General features: G+C 43.6%; 1 long non-coding RNA gene across 1 annotated transcript in view; it reads right to left on the bottom strand.

Moving 5' to 3' along the window:
- Positions 1-458: 458 nt before the first annotated feature.
- The window catches only part of LOC136514997 (uncharacterized), a 49,977-nt gene continuing 29,149 nt past the window's right edge, over positions 459-21,286 (bottom strand). Inside the window, exon 4 of the long non-coding RNA XR_010773920.1 lies at positions 459-668. This is a non-coding gene — a long non-coding RNA (uncharacterized lncRNA). The remainder of the gene's footprint in view (positions 669-21,286) is intronic.

Below are 21,286 nucleotides of genomic sequence, written 5' to 3'. Positions count from 1 at the left end.
ATAGCGATCACACACAATAACACTTTGGAGTAATAGTACCTTTTTAACTCTCGAGGGGGTGAGAAAGCATAGTTGGGGGAAGGCTGCCAGAAGCTCTACGAACACCAATCCTAACATGGTGGATTACAACGGCCTGACAGAGCTATCACCCCTGGGGCTACCACAACTAACCGTACGATTGAGCGCAATCTCAGGTAACCTATAGTCCAGATACCATGTCTATACTATGGATTACTGTGGCAGAACCTCCTAAGAAATTGGGCCCATGTGCACCTATCGTTGTCTTGACAGACCTCGGATAGCGTTCATGAGTTCCCAACAACTCAACAGGTCTATCGGGTGTCCTCGGGAAACCCAAATCATCCATGATTCTCTTTTCAAACAAGATCCCAATCACAGACATTGCAGATTACAACAGTTTATTCAAATATATACGTCAGAGTAAAAGATAGCGGAAGTCTTAACATAACATAGTTTACAAACCAGTTGTTTTCAAACTTACAATACCATAAGTGTCATACAACCATAGTAGCAGGATAATATTACATTAACTTATTTATCATACAAACTAGTGCCTTGTCCAAAGGCCATTCATCATTCCTCATCGTCATTGACTTCAAACACAGACATGCAGCAGGGACCAAAACAAGCCTGCGCATGCAACTCACCTGCAACAAGGGTTAACAAACCCTAAGTACAAAAGTACTCAACAAGACTAACCCGATGTAACAGGGGGTGAAAGACTTTAAAGATGTAGGTGTTGGGACAAGGTAAGGATGTAGCAAGATTCAAAAGTTCTTTGCCAAAAGCTTTCTATTCTTATTCTATTTTCAAGTTTTACCCCTAAGTTCTTTTAGTTCATTATCTCAACTAAATGTACATTTCCCATATTCCAATCCTTCTCATTCCATTCTTTTCTCATATTTTAGTAATTCACCAGTCCTGCATTGCTTCTGTAATGAATCGAGTCTCCATATCCACGGAGCACCGGCAATTCGAATTGATTCAAGTCCCAGCTGGGGATTCCTTATCACACGACATATGTAGAACTTAATCTTGCATATATCAACCTCGCTACTGGATCCTCCTATACTAAGCCGTCTCCACGCCACCCGAGAGCACAGCACACCTCAAATCCGGCCACATTCTAGCCATGAGGGTACACGCTACTCCCACCATCTCTCCACTCCCAGTGCGTGGGCATTCATCTTAGTATCGGATTAGCCAAAGTAGGCTTATCGAAGTATGTGACCAGTACTACAAAGTGTCTCATTCAGAAGATCCACAATGAGTGGCCTTTAAGCGACATAGTCGGCAACATTACCCAAAATTCAAGATAAGTCACCCGACTAGTCTCTAGTTCATTCAACATTCTTTCTTTCTTTGGCCAGTATGCCATCTTTGATTGTATCAAAACTTTTATTTTGAAAGCCTATCATAAAGCATACTAAGCATTCTACGCCTTTGTAAATGAAAACATCTTCAAGGATGGTAAACAATTATCAAGGTAGGTAATGCATCAAATAGGTAACATTTGAATTAATCAACTTAATGCAATAAGTAACATAAGTGATAAACTTTTCAAAGTAAACAAGGTAATGGTTTAATGCTTAAACCGGGGCTTGCCTTCATTGACGACCTCGGGTTCTAGATCAGTACCACAAATATCAAATCCTGTGACAACCGGGGATTCTTCTAGAACTTGCTCAACAAGAATCGTTTTACTCTTGGGTTCTACACGAAATGATAACATATGCTTTAACATGATGATAATGTAAACATGATGCTTTCATGGTACATGAAATGTAAAAACACCTCGAATACGACTTTCCTTCACGGTACAGTTGCAAGCCAACAAAACTAACTTGCAATTCTACCATCAAGAACCACACATGTGACTTGACCAAATGAATCTTGAAACCCTACTAGCCACAAAACATGACCAAAACAAGATTCAACACAAATCAAACACTTAGGGTTTGCTTTTATTTATTTTTGAATTAATTTGGAAATAAGCCCAAAAATGAACTTGTTCCAAATGACCTCAAAATTTTATGTAAGCTTCCTCATGTCAAATTAGTGTACCAAAACAAATTTCATAATTTTTGGAATTATACAATGGCCTACAAAAATCATGGAAATTGCATTTATTAATTAATGGATTGAATATTTGAACATTAAAAATATATTCAAATTTCAAGTTTCAATTTTTTGAACCATACTAGAGCTTGTACAAAGGCTACACACAAAATTTCAGAATTTTTGGAACTATGATTATTTTCCTACAAATTTCCAAAGATTTAGCACTATTCAAAATCAGAAAATAATAAAACCTCACTGTTCTTCTCCTTCTTTCTCACTGACAGCCCGACCCCACTCGTCAGTGACACATACAGGTCACGGCGGCGCTGCCATCACTGGCCGGCCCAAAATGCGCCGATGGTGACGCTCCGACGAGGCAGACTGCACCCAAATGATCTACACAATCCTACGAACCCATCCCAGTCCTTAGAATGGCAGTAGGTGCACCGGAGAGAGCTCCACGCTGGCCATGGCGGCTCGGGTACGACGGTGCATGGCATAACTCCGGCAATGGTGCAGTAGAGTCAAAAGCGAAGTGAGAATCACGTTCAATAGCTCACCACGATCACGCCGGTGCGTTTGGTGAAGATGGAGACGGTCTGGAGCAGCCTGGCCACATCGAGTCGATGGTGGCGGAGCTCCGGTCGGTCTCGGGGAAGAAGACGTTGCGCTGGGCGATTCCAGCCAACCCAAGCGACGTGAGCAAGCCGTAGAGAAGCGCAAGGCCGAGGCGATTGCGTTGGCACAGCTGGGCACGACGGACGTGGCTCGACGGTGGCTACGGTGAGCGGCGGAGCTAGCTGACGGCGGAGTAGAGCAAAGGGGAAAAACGGGGATGACGGCGGCGGTTGCTGCTATTTATAGCCGGGAAGGGGACGTCCGGCGTCGACAGCGCACGAACGAACTCGCCACGGCACCGGCTGCGTGTCAACGCATGAGGAAGTGGCGCAAAGTGATCGGCGATGACAACAGCGTGGCACCGGCGGCAAGCTGAGAGGTGGCGCTCAGCCGATTTTCAGTTTTGAAGTATTTACAGAATTGCCACTGAGTAAATTTTGCAAATTACTCACAAATTTTCTAAAGAAGTTGAAAATCTCCAAAAATGAAAGTTGCTCAACTTTTCAAACTCTACAACTTTGCTTCAAGGAACATTTTCAAATTCTGCCTCCATTTGGAAATTTGAATTTGGGGTGCATTTGAGCATTTGAATCATTTCAAAATTACTCCAAATTTTATATGTAAACTTGAAAAACTTTGAATACCAAAGTTGATCCTTATAAAATAATCTTCAACTTTGCTTTTTGCCTCAACCCCAAATTCCACATGGATTTTGAATTAGACAAAAGGGGCAAAAAGGACTTTTATAATTTGAATTTGAATTCAAATTTGATTTGTTTACCTTTTGCTTTAACTTTGATTTTTGACCAGTAACATGGCCCATTAGGATTATTTGAGTCAAATGACACATGGTCTCACATGATCACATGAAATTTGACCCTTGTGGTCATGATCTTTATTTAGGGTTTTGAATCACATCACATAAAATAACAACATTATGAAATAAAGCTTATTTAGTGAATGCATTCAAAATTTTCTACTTTATGAATGCTTTGCAATGCATATGATGACATGTCAAATTTTAGTGCTAGGTCAAAACACTAGAGGTGTTACAATTACTACTCTACTCACATATGATAACTAAAGCACTCAATGCGAGCGGAGATCCCATGCTAAGGTATGATAACTATACTAACCATACACATGAAAGGCATAAAAATAGATAGAGAAGATAAATATATTAAAGCATAAGTCTTGCAAAGGTGAGATACAAAGATATACTGACCTCCAAAGATTTCTCCAGAACCTAAGCATGGCTCAACTCTCTCAAACTCTCAACTAGTGCTATTCTACTTCTACATCTTGAGAGCTAGCTCTGATCCCGATGAGGTGGATATGAATTAGGGTTTCAGGGATGCCTCTAGGGAGGTGGGTAGGGGCTGCTATATATAGGCTGAGGTAGAGTAGGGGAAAGGAATTGAGGTGGAGTAGAGGGCAAGGAATCGCCACATCATCGATCCACATCAACTCTCTCGATCACCGTTGGAAGAACCAACTTAAAACCGCCTTAAGTACAAGGCGACGGAGGGTGAGGGGCCTCCGCAATGGGCCAGACAGCCTCACCATTGGGCTGTCTAGCCTGCTACTGTGGTAGGTGGGCCTCCCCTTTGGATGGTGGGTCCTGGGCTCTGTCTTGAGTCAACTTTCATAGGTTTCACAAGTTGAATCACTTGTTCATGTTGGTTTGCCTATTTGGAGTGTATGACAATGCTCCTAGGAGCTATTTTCTGGATAAATCATCCTGCATTCACATGTTCACCAAAGCTCATGGAATTTATTAGTTTAAACCACTAGACCTATGTTTGGTGATGGAATTTAGCATATATGCAGGTTATATTGATGGTTTATGATTGACATTAACAACCATCAACAAGCATTTCCAATGTGTTGCTAGTTGAGAGCTTGAACTTCAATTTCCTATCTGTGGCTCAATTGTGTGATCTTGGATTCAAGTGCATATTTGTAGTAGATTATGTAGAGATCATAAGTGTAGATGGCTCTAACTTGATCTTCAAAGACTTTAGATATGAGAATCTATACTTGGTTGATTTCAATGCTAGTGAAGCTCAATTGTCAACATGCTTGTTCACTAAGTCTAGTATGGGTTCGTTATGGAGAAGGCTTGGTCATGTTGGAATGAAACAATTGAATAGATTAATTAAGCATGACTTGGTTAGAGGCTTGAAAGATGTTGTGCTTGAAAAGGATATGCTTTGTAGCTATTATCAAGCTAGCAAACAAGTTGAAAACACCCATCCTAAGAAAAGCATAATGAGCACTAGCAAGGCATTTGAGTTATTGCACATGGATTTGTTTAGGGCAACACAATACACTAGCATCGATAGAAATAAATATGGCTTTGTGATAGTGGATGATTACACTAGATACACTTGGGTATTCTTTCTAGTGGACAAGAGTGATGTGTTTGCAACATTCAAATCATTTGTCAAGGGTATTCACAATGAGTTTGAAACAAACATCAAGAGAGTTAGAAGTGACAATGGTAGTGAGTTCAAGAACACTCGAATTGATGAGTTGTGTGACGACTTTGGAATTAGACATCAATTCTCGGCTAAGTACACTCCACAATCAAATGGCCTTGTTGAGAGGAAGAATAGAACACTTATTGACATAGCAAGGTCTATGCTTAGTGAGTATAATGTGAGTCAATCCTTTTGGGCCGAAGCTATCAACACGGCTTGCTATTGTAGCAACCGCCTTTATTGTCACCCATTGAAAGACAAGACACCATATGAGCTCTTGAATGGTAGAAAGCCCAATGTTGCATATTTTTGAGTCTTTAGTTGCAAATGCTACATATTGAAGAAAGGCACTAGATTGAACAAGTTTGACAAGAAATGTGATGACACATTCTTGCTTGGATACTCAACCACTAGCAAAGCATATAGAGTTTGAAATTTGGCAAGTGGTACTCTTGAGGAAGTTCATGATGTTGAATTTGATGAAACCAAGGGTTCCCAAGATGAGAATGAGAACTTGGAAGATGTTAGAGGCATTCAACTTTCAAATGCCATGAAGAACATGGATGTTGGTGAATTGAGGCCTCGGCAAGTGATTGATGAAGAAGATGGTCAAGTGCAAGTGCTCTCTAACTCAAATGTGCAAGTTGACACTAATCAAGCAAGCACAAGTGGCTCTCATGACAATATGCAAGATCAAGTGGCTAGTACATCATCTCAACCTAATGATCAAGCAAGTGCAAGCAATATTCTAATACTCCAACCAACCAATATTGTAAGAGATCATCCATTGGATACTATAATTGAAGATATTTCTAGAGGTGTACAAACAAGATCAAGATTGGCTTCATTTTGTGAACATTTCTCATTTGTGTTATCCATTGAACCAAACAAGATAGATGAAGCATTGAAAGATGTCAATTGGGTCAATGCCATGCATGAAGAATCGAACAACTTCACTAGAAATCAAGTATGGAAGTTAGTGGAAAGACCAAAGAACCACGATGTGATTGGAACCAAATGGGTCTTTTGGAACAAGCAAGATCAAGATGGGATTGTAGTAAGGAACAAAGCAAGACTGGTAGCTCAAGGTTACACTCAAGTAGAGGGTCATGACTTTGGTGAAACATATGCTCCAATTGCAAGATTGGAAGCAATTAGAATCTTGTTAGCCTATGCTTATGCCCATAACATCAAGCTCTATCAAATGGATGTCAAGAGTATATTTCTCAATGGCTACATCAATGAAGAAGTATATGTTGAGTAACCGCACGGTTATGAAGATGATAGAAACCCAACCATGTGTACAAGCTAAAGAAGGCATTGCATGGTTTGAAGCAAGCACCTAGAGCATGGTATGAGAGGTTGAGAGACTTCCTACTCTCTAAAGGGTTCATTATGGGTAAGGTTGACACCACTCTTTTCACCAAGAAGATTGGCAATGATTTGTTTGTGTTGCAAATCTATGTTGATGATATCATATTTGGATCAACCAATCAAGACTTTTGTGAAGAGTTTGGAAAGATGATGGCTAATGAATTCAAGATTTCCATGATTGGAGAGTTGAGTTACTTCCTTGGTCTTCAAATCAAACAATTGAAGAATGGCACATTTGTGAGTCAAGGCAAGTACATCAAAGATATGCTCAAGAAGTTTGGAATGGTTGATGCCAAGTCAATTAGTACACCCATGGGGACAAATGGAAACTTAGACAGTGATGCTAGTGGCAACATGGTGGATCAAAAGTTGTATCGTTCTATGATTGGAAGCCTACCCTATGTGACCGCATCAAGACCGGATGTCATGTTTAGTGTATGCATGTGCGCTAGATTTCAAGCCTCTCCAAGAGAAAGTCATTTGAAGGCAACAAAGAGAATATTGAGGTACTTGAAGCATACACAAAATGTTGGTTTGTGGTATCCCAAAGGAGCAAAGTTTGAGCTAGTTAGTTATTCTAACTCGGATTATGTGGGATGCAAAGTTGAGAGAAAGAGCACATCTGGCACATGTCAACTACTTGGAAGATCACTTGTTTCTTAGTCATCAAAGAAGCAAAATAGTGTGGCACTTTCAACCGCCGAAGCCAAATACATATCCACTGGTACTCGTTGTGCACAAATTCTTTGGATGAATGCCACCTTGAATGATTTTGGAATCAAGTTCAAACAAGTGCTATTGCTATGTGACAATGAGAGTGCTATCAAGCTCACCAACAACCCAGTTCAACATGCAAGAACAAAACACATTGATGTCCGCCACCATTTCATAAGAGATCATCAACAAAAATGGGACATTTCAATTGAGAGTGTGGGCACTGAAGATCAACTTGCCGACATATTCACCAAGCCACTTGAAGAGAAGAGGCTTTGCAAGCTAAGGAATGAGTTGAACATATTGGATTTCTCAAATATGTGTTGATGCACCCCCCCCCACTTATATGACATGCCTCTCCTTTGAGCAATCCAAGGTAAAAGTTGATTGGCATGCATATATACTTTGCTAAGGACATGTTTAGTGCATCTAGTCATTCCTCACATGTAATAGGCTCATTCATGAAAAACAAATGAATTTGATGCTTGTATGGTACCACTATTGCTTGTATGCTTGACTTGATCTAGCGGTAGCATATGACATGTTTGTGGGCATGTGAACCCAGTGTTTGATCTAGAAAACGAACTATAAGTGTTTAACTCAACATGGCCAAGATAACCCTTGAAATGAGGTGTGAAAAAGCTTGTCCTTGGATCAAACCGAGTTAAATATCTTTGGCAAATGTTCTAGATTGAACCAAATTTAGGAAAATGATCCTCAACCCATTGATTGACATTAATAATCTTAACCTATCTAAAATTAAACCTTTGTGGTCATTGATGCCAAAGGGGGAGAAGAACAAAGATATAATTGATAGGGGGAGATAATTGACATAGGGGGAGAAATATGAAAGTAACAGGATCAATTAAAATTTGAGCACATAAGTAGGGGGAGCAAGCTCATAAACTTGATTGATGCATTTGAATGTGCATTCACATATGCTTGCTTGCATTGAAAAGTTTAAATTCAATATACATGCTTGTGGGGTGTATGCTAGTTGTAGGTTTGAATGATGAAATGAAAAACTAGCATGCATAGGTGGTAGTTAGATATGCCTTGCTTTGTTTTCACAAGTGGAACTAGAACCTTGCTTATAATGTTGATCTCACGAGGTATCTAGTTCTTGTTTTTGCAAGTGCTATCCAACTAACAATGGTGCTCAGGATGGTATTATTGGTGCACTCCAATTGGTATCACGCTTCAAAGGTCCATCTCTTATACATTAGCATCATTTGGTAGACATTACTCTCCCACAACTCAAATCTATGCATATGTGCAAGCTTGCAATCCAAACTCTTAGCACATATGTAGGGGGAGCTAATGCTACCAATGGGGGTTCATGAAATTTGTCTAAATCCTTTACACATGGTAAAAATGCTTGGGCAAGCAACATGGATTCAAATTTGAATTTGTTTCATATCTTTGTAGAGGTTGTCATCAATTACTAAAAAGGGGGAGATTGAAAGCCATAGTTTGATTTTAGCTAATTGATGAAACCTATTTGGACTAATCCTTACATCTAAGTGTGTGACTAGATAGGATGGTCTAGCCCAAGTGAAGGAGCTAGGTGGCACTCATGGATGGAGATGGACACATGAAATGAAGTCCATTGTGGTGGTGTGGACATGTGATGATGATCAAGCTTCGGGACTTGGAAAAGAAGAAAGTAAAAAACAAAATGGGCTCAAGGCAATGGTGATATCCATAGGGCCATTTTGTTTTCGGTGATCGAGACACTATAGAGAGTGTGATCACATTTAGGATAGATGATCATACTATTAAGAGGGGAGCTCTTATCGGACAACTCGATCATCTAGTGCCACTAGGTGTTGGAAAACGTGCATATGCATTTTAGGCCTAGTGCACAATTGGTGAGAAGTGAATAACCTTTAAAAATGATTGTGAAAATGCAAACACACTTGCACGTGATGGTGAAACACTTGGAGTATTAGCACATTTGCAAAGGTGGTAAAAAAGGTGAAGAAAAGGAGGTGAAACTTGGCTCGGGGTGCTGCCCTGGGGGCACCACCACCCCTTGTCCAGTGCACTGCCACCCCTATGGTGGTGACCAGCTGGAGAGGACGAGAAGGAGGTGCTTGGGTATGGCACCACCACCTTGTCTGGTGGCACCGCCACCTCTAGGGTGGTGCCCACCTAGACGTGGCCGAGGAGAGTTGGTGCTAGGGCTAACACTAGAAGTGGCGATGTGCACAGCCATGGGTGTGATAGTGCACCGTCGTGGGCACCGCCACCCTGTCCGGTGGCACCACCCCTTTTCAACAGAGAGCGAGTGAACTAGAGATGGGCACCGCCGTGGTCATCGCCACCCTACTGTGGTGCACTGCCCCATTTTTCCAGAGAGGAAGGAAATTAGGGGGCTAGCTTGGGGTGGCACCGCAACCCCCTGTCTGGTGCCACCACCGCATGTCCGATGCCCCACTAGCCATTGGATGACCATTGGAGCGGCACTAGCACCCCATGCCCGATGCCACACCGATATGTCTGGTGCCCACACACAAAGCTGCTCAAAAGGGGTAACAGCTCTATTTGCTTGTGGGCTTATAAATAGAGGTGGTGGTCGGCCTTGGCCACTCTCATGGCACTTCTAACAGCTACATGCACCCTTTGAGAGCTGAGCACACCACTCCACTCACTTGCACACTTGATTTCATCATCTTGAGTGAGATTGGAGAGCCTCTAGTGCATTGCTTAGTGGTCTAGCATCTTGTGGCACTAGTTGGGTGATTTGGGCTGGTGGAGATCTTGTTACTCTTGGTGTTTGCCGACACCTAGATGGCCTAGTGATTGGTGGATCATTGAGCAGAGGAAGGTGATTATCTCTGGCTCTGATCATTATGATTGTGAGGGGTTCTTGTGCCTTCCCCAATGGAGCACCAAAGGCAACTCTAGTGGATTGCGCGTGGTTTGTGGATCCTCATCTTGTGTTGGTTGTGCAACACCTGGTTGCAAGTTAGACATGTGATGCCTGTTAGTGCGTGAGCCTCCAAGTGAGAGAATCGTCACAACTGGGACTAGCTTGCCAGTAAGCAAGTGAACCTCAGAGGAAAAATTGATTGTGTCATCATTTTCTCCTTGGTATTCTTTGGTATTCATTGATTGATCACTTGTCATGGCGGTATATCACTTCTACCATTCTCCTGCATTACTTTGTATTTACCTTGTGTAGTGCTTGTGGTAGTTGTAGCTAGTGTAGCTCTTTAGTTGTAGTTCTCTAGCTAGTTTTGCTCACCTAGGTGTATTTTAGTGACATAGCTCTTGTGTGATATACTAGAGATCATAGAAATTAGAATTGGGTAGGTGGCTTGCAACACAAAGTTTTAGCGCAAAATTCGCTTCGCCATCTTATTTACTAATCACTTGTCTTAGTGTTGTTGTAGAAAATTTTTAATAGGCTATTCACCCCCCTCTAGCCATTAGGACCTTTCAGTACCGCCTAGCAAGAGATAGTTGGTACCCTATGCGATGCCAGCCTATCGATGACGGAAGGCGTGCAAATCCACCTAAGACAGGGACGCATGGGGGTGACTATGATGTTGACGGCGGTGGCGGAGGAAAGGACATTGGGCGTAGGTGGTGTGTTTGGGTGGAGGAGCATCGAGCAAAGTCAGGCAGCGGGCGCTACTAGAGGTTACACTACTATAGATCTAACATTCACTGTCAGCTTCATCACTGTCAGTTTTTTTGCTAAAACTGACAGTGATACGATCAACCGACACTAATATTGGGTCATTACTATCGGTTTGTAGCTAAAACTGACACTGATACTATCACTATAGGTTCTAGCCAAGAACCGACAGAGATATTGGGTCATCACTGTTAGTTTTTTTAACCAACATTGATATGGTACAAGAAAACTTTTATAACTTTCCATATGATGTCCGAGGAAGACGAACTTTATGTCAAAGTTGTAGTACTCGACGTGATCAACAACTTTGTAATTCAAACTTTTTTGATTTGAAATAGTTTGGATGTCCAAATACACACCACAATATTTTGTAGAGTTAATACCAAAGGAGTCCATATGCTCCATAGTCATAAGTGAGTGTGCAGTGGTAGTTAAGGATCTCAGATGGAGAAGTGACCAAAACAAAAGTTGTAGATATTGAAAAGTTATGCAACTTTGTAGTTTACAAGTTTCTTATTTCAAGTTGTTATGATGTCACTCTATTTGATTCGCAACATTTCATATAAGTTAATACCAACTAAGGGCACATGTTCTATAGTCATAAAGTGAGTGTGTAGTGGTATTTGAGAATCTCGGATGGAGAAGCAACCAAAACAAAAGTTATAGATCTCAAAAAGTTCTGTAACTTTGTAATTGACAACTTTTTTATTTGAAATCATCTATCTAACAAAAATTATGTTTGATTTCTCAAATTTAAAATTTGAGTTTTTCAAATGACCTCAGATGGAGAAACACCCAAAACAAAAGTTGTAGATCTTCAAAAGTTGTGCAACTTTACAGTTGATAACTTTTTAATTTGAAATCATTTATCCAATCAAAATTATAGTTGAATTTTCTTACATTTGAAATTCAAATTCTTCAAATGACCTCAGATGGAGAAATAACCAAAACCAAAGATGTAGATCTCGAAGAGTTATAAAACTTTGTAGTCGATAACTTTTTGATTTGAAATCATTTAGGGTTCCAAATACTCATTTCAAAATCAGATGAACATAAAATGGCTAGGATGAATATCTCATTTGGACACAAGCATCTCACATGTGGAGTGGTTAGGGGATGAACACGTGAAGTAGGAGGTCAGGGTTTGAGCGTCGGTGGCTGCGAAGCACATGTTTTTAACAAAAAATCATATGGCTTGTGACTCTACCTAGTGGGGCCTCTCTCAGTATTAAAATATTTTCCCTATTTTTAGCCCATTTTTTAGATTTCCTGAAAACCACTTCAGTGTCAATTTTTAGGAACCAGCAGTGATGTCAACCCCCCTCACTACTGGTTTACCTGTGTCGGTTCAAAATCCGGCAGTGAAGGGGGGAGAGAGAGAGAAAATCCAGCAGTGAAGGGGGTTTTGAACCGACAGTGATTTGAAGATCTAGGATAGTGTTAGAGAGAGATACGGGATAGGTACTAATGGGAGCGATGGTCAAGACTGGATAGAGATCTAGTAGAGTACAGAGCAGACCTATGAATATAAGATGTCGGTGGGGTGGGAGCACTTCAGACATGGGCTTTGGGTAGTTTGATGGGCCTTTATCTTCGATGAGGTCCAGTTGCCACCTATTTACCTTTTCTTTTTTAAACAGTATGTGTGTATATGCTAACGCATGGGCTCACCTAGGTATGCCTAGGCTCTAAATAGGTGGTTCTCTTCTCATTCAAACACTGCACACCTTGTCTTTTTCGATGGGCGAGTGTGTTCGTCTCTTGACGCTAAAGGTTAGAACACTACCAAATGTAACAACAACATTTGTGAAGTGTTTCAACTGGAGCATCCACCTTTAGCGTCAAATAGAGGAACACACTTGCATACGGAAAAGAGTAGGCGAGAGTGGGGGAGAGAGAGGGAAGAAAGAGGATTAAAATATGATATTATGAAGAGTGAACTAAAATATACTTTTTACAAATTCACTAGTTGGACTAAGTGTCCCTTGAGAGGAAGTATGCAAGGCCAAATATCAAATGTGACCCAATACCAGTGTTCAACAAGGCGCTCTTCCATGCTCGTATGGGCGTGCCTCTTCGCTGGGCCGAGGGGTTCCACCTAGTAGGGGATAGGTGGTACTCTATGTGATGCCAGCCCATTGGCGATAGAAGGCGCACAAATGCACCTAAGGCACGGACACATGGGAGTGACTTTGATGTTGGTGGTGATGGCAGAGGAAGGGACATTGGGTGAAGGTTGCCGATGGGGGTGGAGGAGCATTGGGCAGAGTCGGGCGGTGGAGAGAGAGAGATACGGGACAGGAACAGACAATAGTGGCGGTCGAGATGGGATAGGGATCTAGTTGAGCACAGAGGAGACCTAGGTTTATAAGGTGTTAGTGGGGTGGGAGCACATCATACTTGGGCTTTGGGTTGTTTGATGGGCCTTTGTATGTGTTTATGTCCTAAAGCTTAGCTAGGCTCGGAGAGGTGCACCTAGGATCTAAATGGGTGGTTCTCTTCTCATTCGAACACTGCACACCTTGTCCTTTTTAGTGGGCGAGTGTGTTCATCTCTTGACGCTAAAGGTGAGAAAACTACCAAATGTAACAATGACATTTGTGAAGTGTTTCAACTAGAGCATCCACCTTTAGCATCAAATAAAGGAACACACTTGCATATGGAAAAGAGTAGGCGAGAGTGGGGGAGAGAGAGGATTCAAATATGATATTATGAATAGTGAACTAAAATATACTTTTTACAAATTGATTAGCTGGACAAAGTGTCCCTTAAGAGGAATTATGCATGGTCAAAAATCAAACATGCCCCAGTACTAGTGTTCAAAGAGGCGCTCTTCTATGCTCCTTTGGGGTGCCTCTGCGCTAGGCGAAAGCATACCACCTAGTGGGGGATAGGCGGTACCCTATGCGATGCTAGCCCATCAGCAATAGATGGTGCGTAAATCCACCAAAGGCACAGATGCATGGGGGGTGACTGACATTAGCGGCGGTGGTGGAGGAAAGAATATTGGGCGGAGGTGGCTGGTTGGGGTGGATGAGTGTCGAGCAGAGTTGGGCGATGGGCGCTACTAGAGGAGATTAGAGGGAGAAAGAGATACAGGATAGGAACCAGCGGCGGCGGTCGAGACAGGATAGTGATCTAGTAGAGCATAGAGGAGACCTAGGGATAGAAGGTGTGAGTGGGGTGGGAGCACTTCAGACTTGGGCTTTGGGTTGTTTGATGGGCTTTTTTCTTCAATGATGTCCAATTGTCTCCTATTTTCCTTTTCTTTTTTAAACATTATGTGTGTATATGCTAATGCCAAGGCTCTCCTAGATGCGCCTAGGTTCTAAATAGGTGGTTCTCTTCTCCTTCAAACGCTACACATCTTGTCCTTTTTGATGGGCGAGTGTGTTCATCTCTTAATGCTAAAGGTAAGAATACAACAAAATGTAACAACGACATTTGTGAAGTGTTTCAACTAGAGCATCCACCTTTAGCATCAAATAGAGGAACACACTTGCATACGGAAATGAGTAGGCGAGAGTGGGGGAGAGAGAGGATTAAAATATGATATTATGAAGAGTGAACTAAAATATACTTTTTAGAAATTGATTAGCTAGACAAGTGTCCCTTGAGAAGAATTATGCATGGCCAAAAATCAAACGTATCTCAGTACTATTGTTCAAAGAAGCGCTCTTCTGTGCTCGTCTAGGCATGCCTCTGCGTTGGGCGATGGGGTACCACCTAGCAGGGGATAGGTGGTACCCTATGCAATGCTAGCCTATCAGCGATAGAAGGTGTGTAAATCCACCTAAGGCACGGACACATGGGGGTGACTGACATTAGCGGCGGTGGCGGAGGAAAGAATATTGGGTGGAGGTGGCTAGTTGGGGGGAGTGTCGAGCAGAGTTGGGCGATGGGTGCTACTAGAGGAGATTAGAGGGAGAGAGATACAGGACAGGAACCGACAGCAGCAGCAGTTGAGACAAGATAGAGATGTAGTAGAGCATAGAGGAGACCTAGGGATAAAAGGTGTGAGTGGGGTGGGAGAACTTCAGACATGAGCTTTGGGTTGTTTGATGGGGCTTTTTCTTCAATGATGTCTAATTGTCTCCTATTTTTCTTTTCTTTTTTAAACATTATGTGTCTATATGCTAAGTCCAAGGCTCTCCTAGATGCACCTTGGTTCTAAATAGGTGGTTCTCTTCTCCTTTGAACACTACACATCTTGTCCTTTTCGATGGGTGAGTGTGTTCGTCTCTTGACGCTAAAGGTAAGAACACTACCAAATGTGAGAACGACATTTGTGAACTGTTTCAACTGAAGCATCCACCTTTAGCTTCAAATAGAGGAACACACTTGCATATGGAAAAGAGTAGGCGAGAGTGGGAGAGAGAGAGGGGGGAGAGAGAGGATTAAAATATGATATTATGAAGAGTGAACTAAAATATACTTTTTACAAATTCACTAGTTGGACTAAGTGTCCCCTAAGAGGAAGTATGCATGGCCAAAAATCAAACATGACCCAGTACCAGTCTTCAACAAGGCGCTCCTTCATGCTCGTCTGGGCGTGCCTCTTCACTGGGCCGATGGGTATCACCTAGCGGGGGATAGGTGGTACCCTATGTGATGCTAGCCGCCCATCTGCGACAGAAGGCGCACAAATCCACCTAAGGCACGGACACATGGGGGTGACTTTGGTGTTGGTGGTGGTGGAAGAGGAAGAAACCACTGGCAAAGGTTGTCGGTGGGGGTGGAGGAGCATCAGGTAGAGTCGGGTGGTGGAGAGAGAGAGATACAGGACAGGAACCGGTGGCAGCAGCGGTAACGATGGGATGGACATCTAGTAGATCACAGAGGAGACCTAGGTATATAAGGTGCTAGTGGAGTGGGAGCACTTTAGACTTGGGCTTTGGGTTGTTTGATGGGCCTTTGTATGTGTGTATATGCTAAAGCCTAGGGTCATCTTGGTGCGTCTAGGATCTAAATAGGTGGTTCTCTTATCATAAAAGCACTGCACACCTTGTCCTTTTCGGTGGGTGAGTGTGTTCATCTCTTGACGCTAAAGGTAAGAATACTACCAAATGTAACAACAACATTTGTGAAGTGTTTCAACTAGAGCATCCACCTTTAGCATCAAATAGAGGAACATACTTGCATACGAAACAGAGTAGGCAAGAGTGGGGGAGAGAGAGGATTAAAATATGATATTATGAAGAGTGAACTAAAATATACTTTTTTACAAATTGATTAGCTGGACAAAGTGTCCCTTGAGAGGAAGTATGCATGGCCAAAAATCAAACGTGTACTAGTACAAGTGTTCAAAAAGGCACTCTTCCGTGCTCGTCTGGGCGTGCCTCTACACTGGGTGAAGGGGTACCGCCCAGCGGTGGATAGGCGGTACCCTATGCGATGCCAGCCCATCGGTGATAGATGGCGTGCAAATCCACCTAAGGCATGGACACATGGGGGTAACTATGACATTGGCGGTGGTGGTGGAGGAAGGTACATTGGGCGGAGGTTGCCGGTGGGGGTGGAGGAGCATCGGGTAGAGTCGGGCGGTAGAGAGAGATATGAGATAGGAACCGATGGCGGCGGCGGTCGAGATGGGATAGAGATCTAGCATAGCATAGGGGAGACCTAGGTATATAAGGTGTTAGTGGGGTGGGAGCACTTTTGACTTGGGCTTTGGGTAGTATGATGGTCCTTTGTATGTGTTTATATGCTAAAGCCTAGGCTCACCTAGGTGCGCCTAAGATCTAAATAGGTGGTTCTCTTCTCAGTCAAACACTACACACCTTGTCCTTTTCGGTGGGCGAGTGTGTTCGTCTCTTGACGCTAAAGGTAATAATACTACCAAATGTAACAACGACATTTGTGAAGTGTTTCAACTGGAGCATCCACCTTTAGCGTCAAATAGAAGAACACACTTGCATACAGAATAGAGCAGGCGAGAGTGGGGGAGAGAGGATTAAAATTTAATATTATAAAGAGTGAACTAAAATATACTTTTTACAAATTGATTAGCTAGACAAAATGTCCCCTAAGAGGAAGTATGCATGGCCAAAACTCAAACATGTCCCAGTACCAGTGTTCAAAAAGCCGCTCTTTTGTGCTCGTCTGGGCGTGCCTCTGCGCTGGGCGAAGGGGTACCGCCTAGCGGGGGATAGGCGGAACCCTATGCGATGCCTGCCCATTGGCGACATATGGTGCACAAATCCACCTAAGGCACGGACTCAGGGGTTGACTATGATGTTGGCGGTGGTGGCGGAGGAAAGAACATTGGGTGGAGGTGGCTGGTTGGGGTGGAGGAGCGTTGGGTAGAGTTGGGCGGTGGGCACTACTAGAGGAGATTAGAGGGAGAGAGAGATATGGAACAGGAATCAGCGGCAGCGGTGGTTGAGACAGGATAGAGATCTAGTAGAGCACAGAGGAGACCTAGGGATAGAAGGTGTGGGTAGGGTGGGAGCACTTCAGACTTGGGCTCTAGGTTATTTGATGGGCCTTTTTCTTCAATGAGGTTCAATTGTCTCCTATTTTCCTTCTCATTTTTAAACATTATGTGTGTATATGCTAACGCCAAGGCTCTCCTAGATGCGCCTAGGTTCTAAATAGATGGTTCTCTTCTCCTTCAAACACTACACATCTTTTCCTTTTCTGTGGGCGATTGTGTTCGTCTCTTGACGCTAAAGGTAAAGAACACTACCAAATGTAACAATGACATTTGTGAAGTGTTTCAACTGGAGCATCCACCTTTAGTGTCAAATAGAGGAACACACTTGCATATGGAAAAGAGTATGCGAGAGTGGGGGGAGAGAAGATTAAAATATGATGTAACGAAGAGTGAACTAAAATACACTTTTTTACAAATTCACTATTTGGACTAAGTGTCCCTTGAGAGGAAGTATGGATGGCCAAACATCAAACGTAACACGGTACTAGTGTTCAACAAGGCGCTCTTTCATGCTCATCTAGATGTGCCTCTTCACTGGGCCGAGGGGTACCACCTTGCAGGGGATAGGTGATACTCTATGTGATGCCAGTCCATCTATGATAGAAGGCACACAAATCCACCTAAGGCACGGACACATTAGGGGTGACTTTGATGTTGGTGGTGGTGGCGAAGGAAGGGACATTGGGCGAAGGTTGTCGGTACGGGTGGAGGAGTGTCGGGCAAAGTTGGGTGGTGGAGAGAGAGACACAGGACAGGAATCGATGGCGGCGGCGGTCAAGACGGGATAGACATCTAGTAGAGCACAGAGGAGCCCTAGCTAGGTATATAAGGTGTTAGTGGGGTGGGAGCTCTTTAGACTTGGGCTTTGGGTTGTTTGATGGGCCTTTGTATGTGTCTATATGCTAAAGCCTAGGGTTGCCTAGGTGCGCCTAGGATCTAAATAGGTGGTTCTCTTCTCATTCTTACACTGCAAACCTTATCCCTTTTGGTGGGTGAGTGTGTTCATCTCTTGACACTAAAGGTAAGAATACTACCAAATATAACAATGACATTTGTGAAGTGTTTCAACTGGAGCATCCACCTTTAGCGTCAAATAGAGGAACACACTTGCATACAGAAAAAGAGTAGGCGAGAGTGGGGGAGAGAGGATTAAAATATGATACTATGAAGAGTGAATTTTAGAAATTAACTAGTTAGACTAAGTGTCCCTTGAGAGGAAGTATGCATGGCCAAAAATCAAACGTGTCCCGGTACTAGTGTTCAACAAGGCGCTCTTCCGTGCTCATCTGGGCATGCCTCTATGCTAGGCTGAGGGGTACTGCCAAGCTTGGGATAGGTGGTACACTATGCGTTGCCAGCCCATCGGTGGTAGAAGGAGCGCAAACCCACCTAAGGCACGGACGCATGGGGGTGACTATGACATTGGTGGTGGTGGCAGAGGAAGGTACATTGGGCCTAGGTTGCCGGTGGGGGTGGAGGAGCGTTAGGCAGAGTCGGTGGCGGGGAGAGAGATACAGGACAGGAATCGGTGGTGACGGTCAAGACGGGATAGAGATCTAGTAGAGCACATAGGAGACCTAGGTATATAAGGTGTTAGTGGGGTAGTAGCACATCAGACTTGGGCTTTGGGTTGTTTGATGGGCCTTTGTATGTGTTTATATACTAAAGCCACCAAGGATCTAAATAGGCGGTTCTCTTCTCAGTCGAACATTGCACACCTTGTCCTTTTCGGTGGGCGAGTGTGTTCGTCTCTTGACGCTAAAGGTAAGAATACTACCAAATGTAACAATGACATTTGTGACGTGTTACAACTGGAGCATCCACCTTTAGCGTCAAATAGAGGAACACACTTGCATATGGAAAAGATTAGGCGAGAGTGAGGGAGAGAGGATTAAATATGATATTATGAAGAGTGAAGTAAAATATACTTTTTACAAATTGACTAGTTGGAATAAGTGTCCCTTAAGAGGAAGTATGCATGGCCAAAAATCAAACATGTCCCAGTACCAGTATTCAACAAGGCGCTCTTTCATGCTCATCTGTGCGTGCCTCTGCGTTAGGCAGAGGGGTACTGCCTAGCTTGGGATAGACGGTACCCTATGCAATGCCAGCCCGATAGCGATAGAAGACATGCAAATACACCTAAGGCACGGACACATGGGGATGACTATGACATTGGCGATGGTGGCAGAGGTTGTCGGTGGGGGTGGAGAGCGTCAGGCAGAGTCAGGCGACGAGGAGAGAGATACATGATAGGAACCGGTGGTGGCGGTGGTCGAGATGGGATAGAGATGTAGTAGAGCGCATAGGAGAGCTAGGTATATAAGGTGTAGTGGGGTGGGAGCACATTAGACTTGGGCTTTGGGTTGTATGATGGGCCTTTGTATGTGTTTATATGCTAAAGCCTAGGCTCACCTAGGTGCGCCTAAGATCTAAATAGGTATTTCTCTTCTCATTCGAACACTGCACACCTTGTCCTTTTCGGTGGGCGAGTGTGTTTGTCTCTTGACGCTAAAGGTAAGAATACTACCAAATGTAACATCGACATTTGTGAAGTGTTTCAACTGGAGCATCCACCTTTAGCGTCAAATAGAAGAACACACTTGCATATGGAATAGAGTAGGCGAGAGTGGGGGAGAGAGAGGATTAAAATATGATATTATAAAGAGTGAACTAAAATATACTTTTTACAAATTGATTAGCTAGACAAAATGTCCCCTAAGAGGAAGTATGCATGGCCAAAACTCAAACATGTCCTAGTACCAGTGTTCAAAAAGGCGCTCTTTTGTGCTCGTTTGGGCATGCCTCTGCGCTGGGCGAAGGGGTACCGCCTAGCGGGGGATAGGTGGTACCCTATGCCTGCCCATTGGTGACATATGGCGCGCAAATCCACCTAAGGCATGGACTCAGGGGTTGACTATGATGTTGGCAGCGGTGGCGGAGGAAAGAACATTGGGTGGAGGTGGCTAGTTGGGGTGGAGGAGCATCGGGTAGAGTCAAGCGGTGGGCGGTACTAGAGGAGATTAGAGGGAGAGAGAGATATGGGACAGGAATCGGTGGCGGCGGTGGTCGAGATGGGATAGAGATCTAGTAGAGCACAGAGGAGACCTAGGTATATAAGGTGTTAGTGGGGTAGCAGCACATCAGACTTGGGCTTTGGGTTGTTTGATGGGCCTTTGTATGTGTTTATATGCTAAAGCCTAGGCTCACCTAGTTGCGCCTAGGAGCTAAATAGGTGGTTCTCTTCTCATTCAAACACTACACACCTTGTCCTTTTCGGTGGGCGAGTGTGTTCGTCTCTTGACGCTAAAGGTAAGAATACTACCAAATGTAACATCGACATTTGTGAAGTGTTTCAACTAGAGCATCCAAACACACTTGCATACGGAAAAGAGTAGGCGAGAGTGGGGGAGAGAGAGGGTTAAAATATGATATTATGAAGAGTGAACTATAATATACTTTTTATAAATTGATTAGCTGCACAAAGTGTCCCCTGAGAGGAAGTATGCATGGCCAAAAATCAAACATGTCCCAGTACCAGTGTTCCAAAGGCGCTCTTCTATGCTCGTCTGGGCATGCCTCTACGCTGAGCAGAGGGTACCGCCTAGCAGGGGATACGTGGTACCCTATGTGATGCCAGCCCATCGGCGACATATGGTATGCAAATCCACCTAAGGCACGAACACAGGGGGTGACTATGACGTTGGCGGCGGTGGTGGAGGAAAGAACATTGGGTGGAGGTGGCTGGTTGGGGTGGAGGAGCATCAAGCATAGTCAGGCGGTGGGCGCTACTAAAGGAGATTAGAGGGAGAGGGAGATATGGGACAGGAATAGGCTGTGGCGGTGGTCGAGACTGGATAGGGATCTAGTAGAGCACAGAGGAGACCTAGGGTAGAAATTGTTAGTGGGGTGAGAGCACTTTAGACTTGGGCT

Source organism: Miscanthus floridulus, chromosome 17 (assembly GCF_019320115.1).
Source record: "Miscanthus floridulus cultivar M001 chromosome 17, ASM1932011v1, whole genome shotgun sequence".
Taxonomy (NCBI): Eukaryota; Viridiplantae; Streptophyta; class Magnoliopsida; order Poales; family Poaceae; genus Miscanthus; species Miscanthus floridulus.
This window is presented reverse-complemented; position numbering and strand designations above follow the sequence as displayed.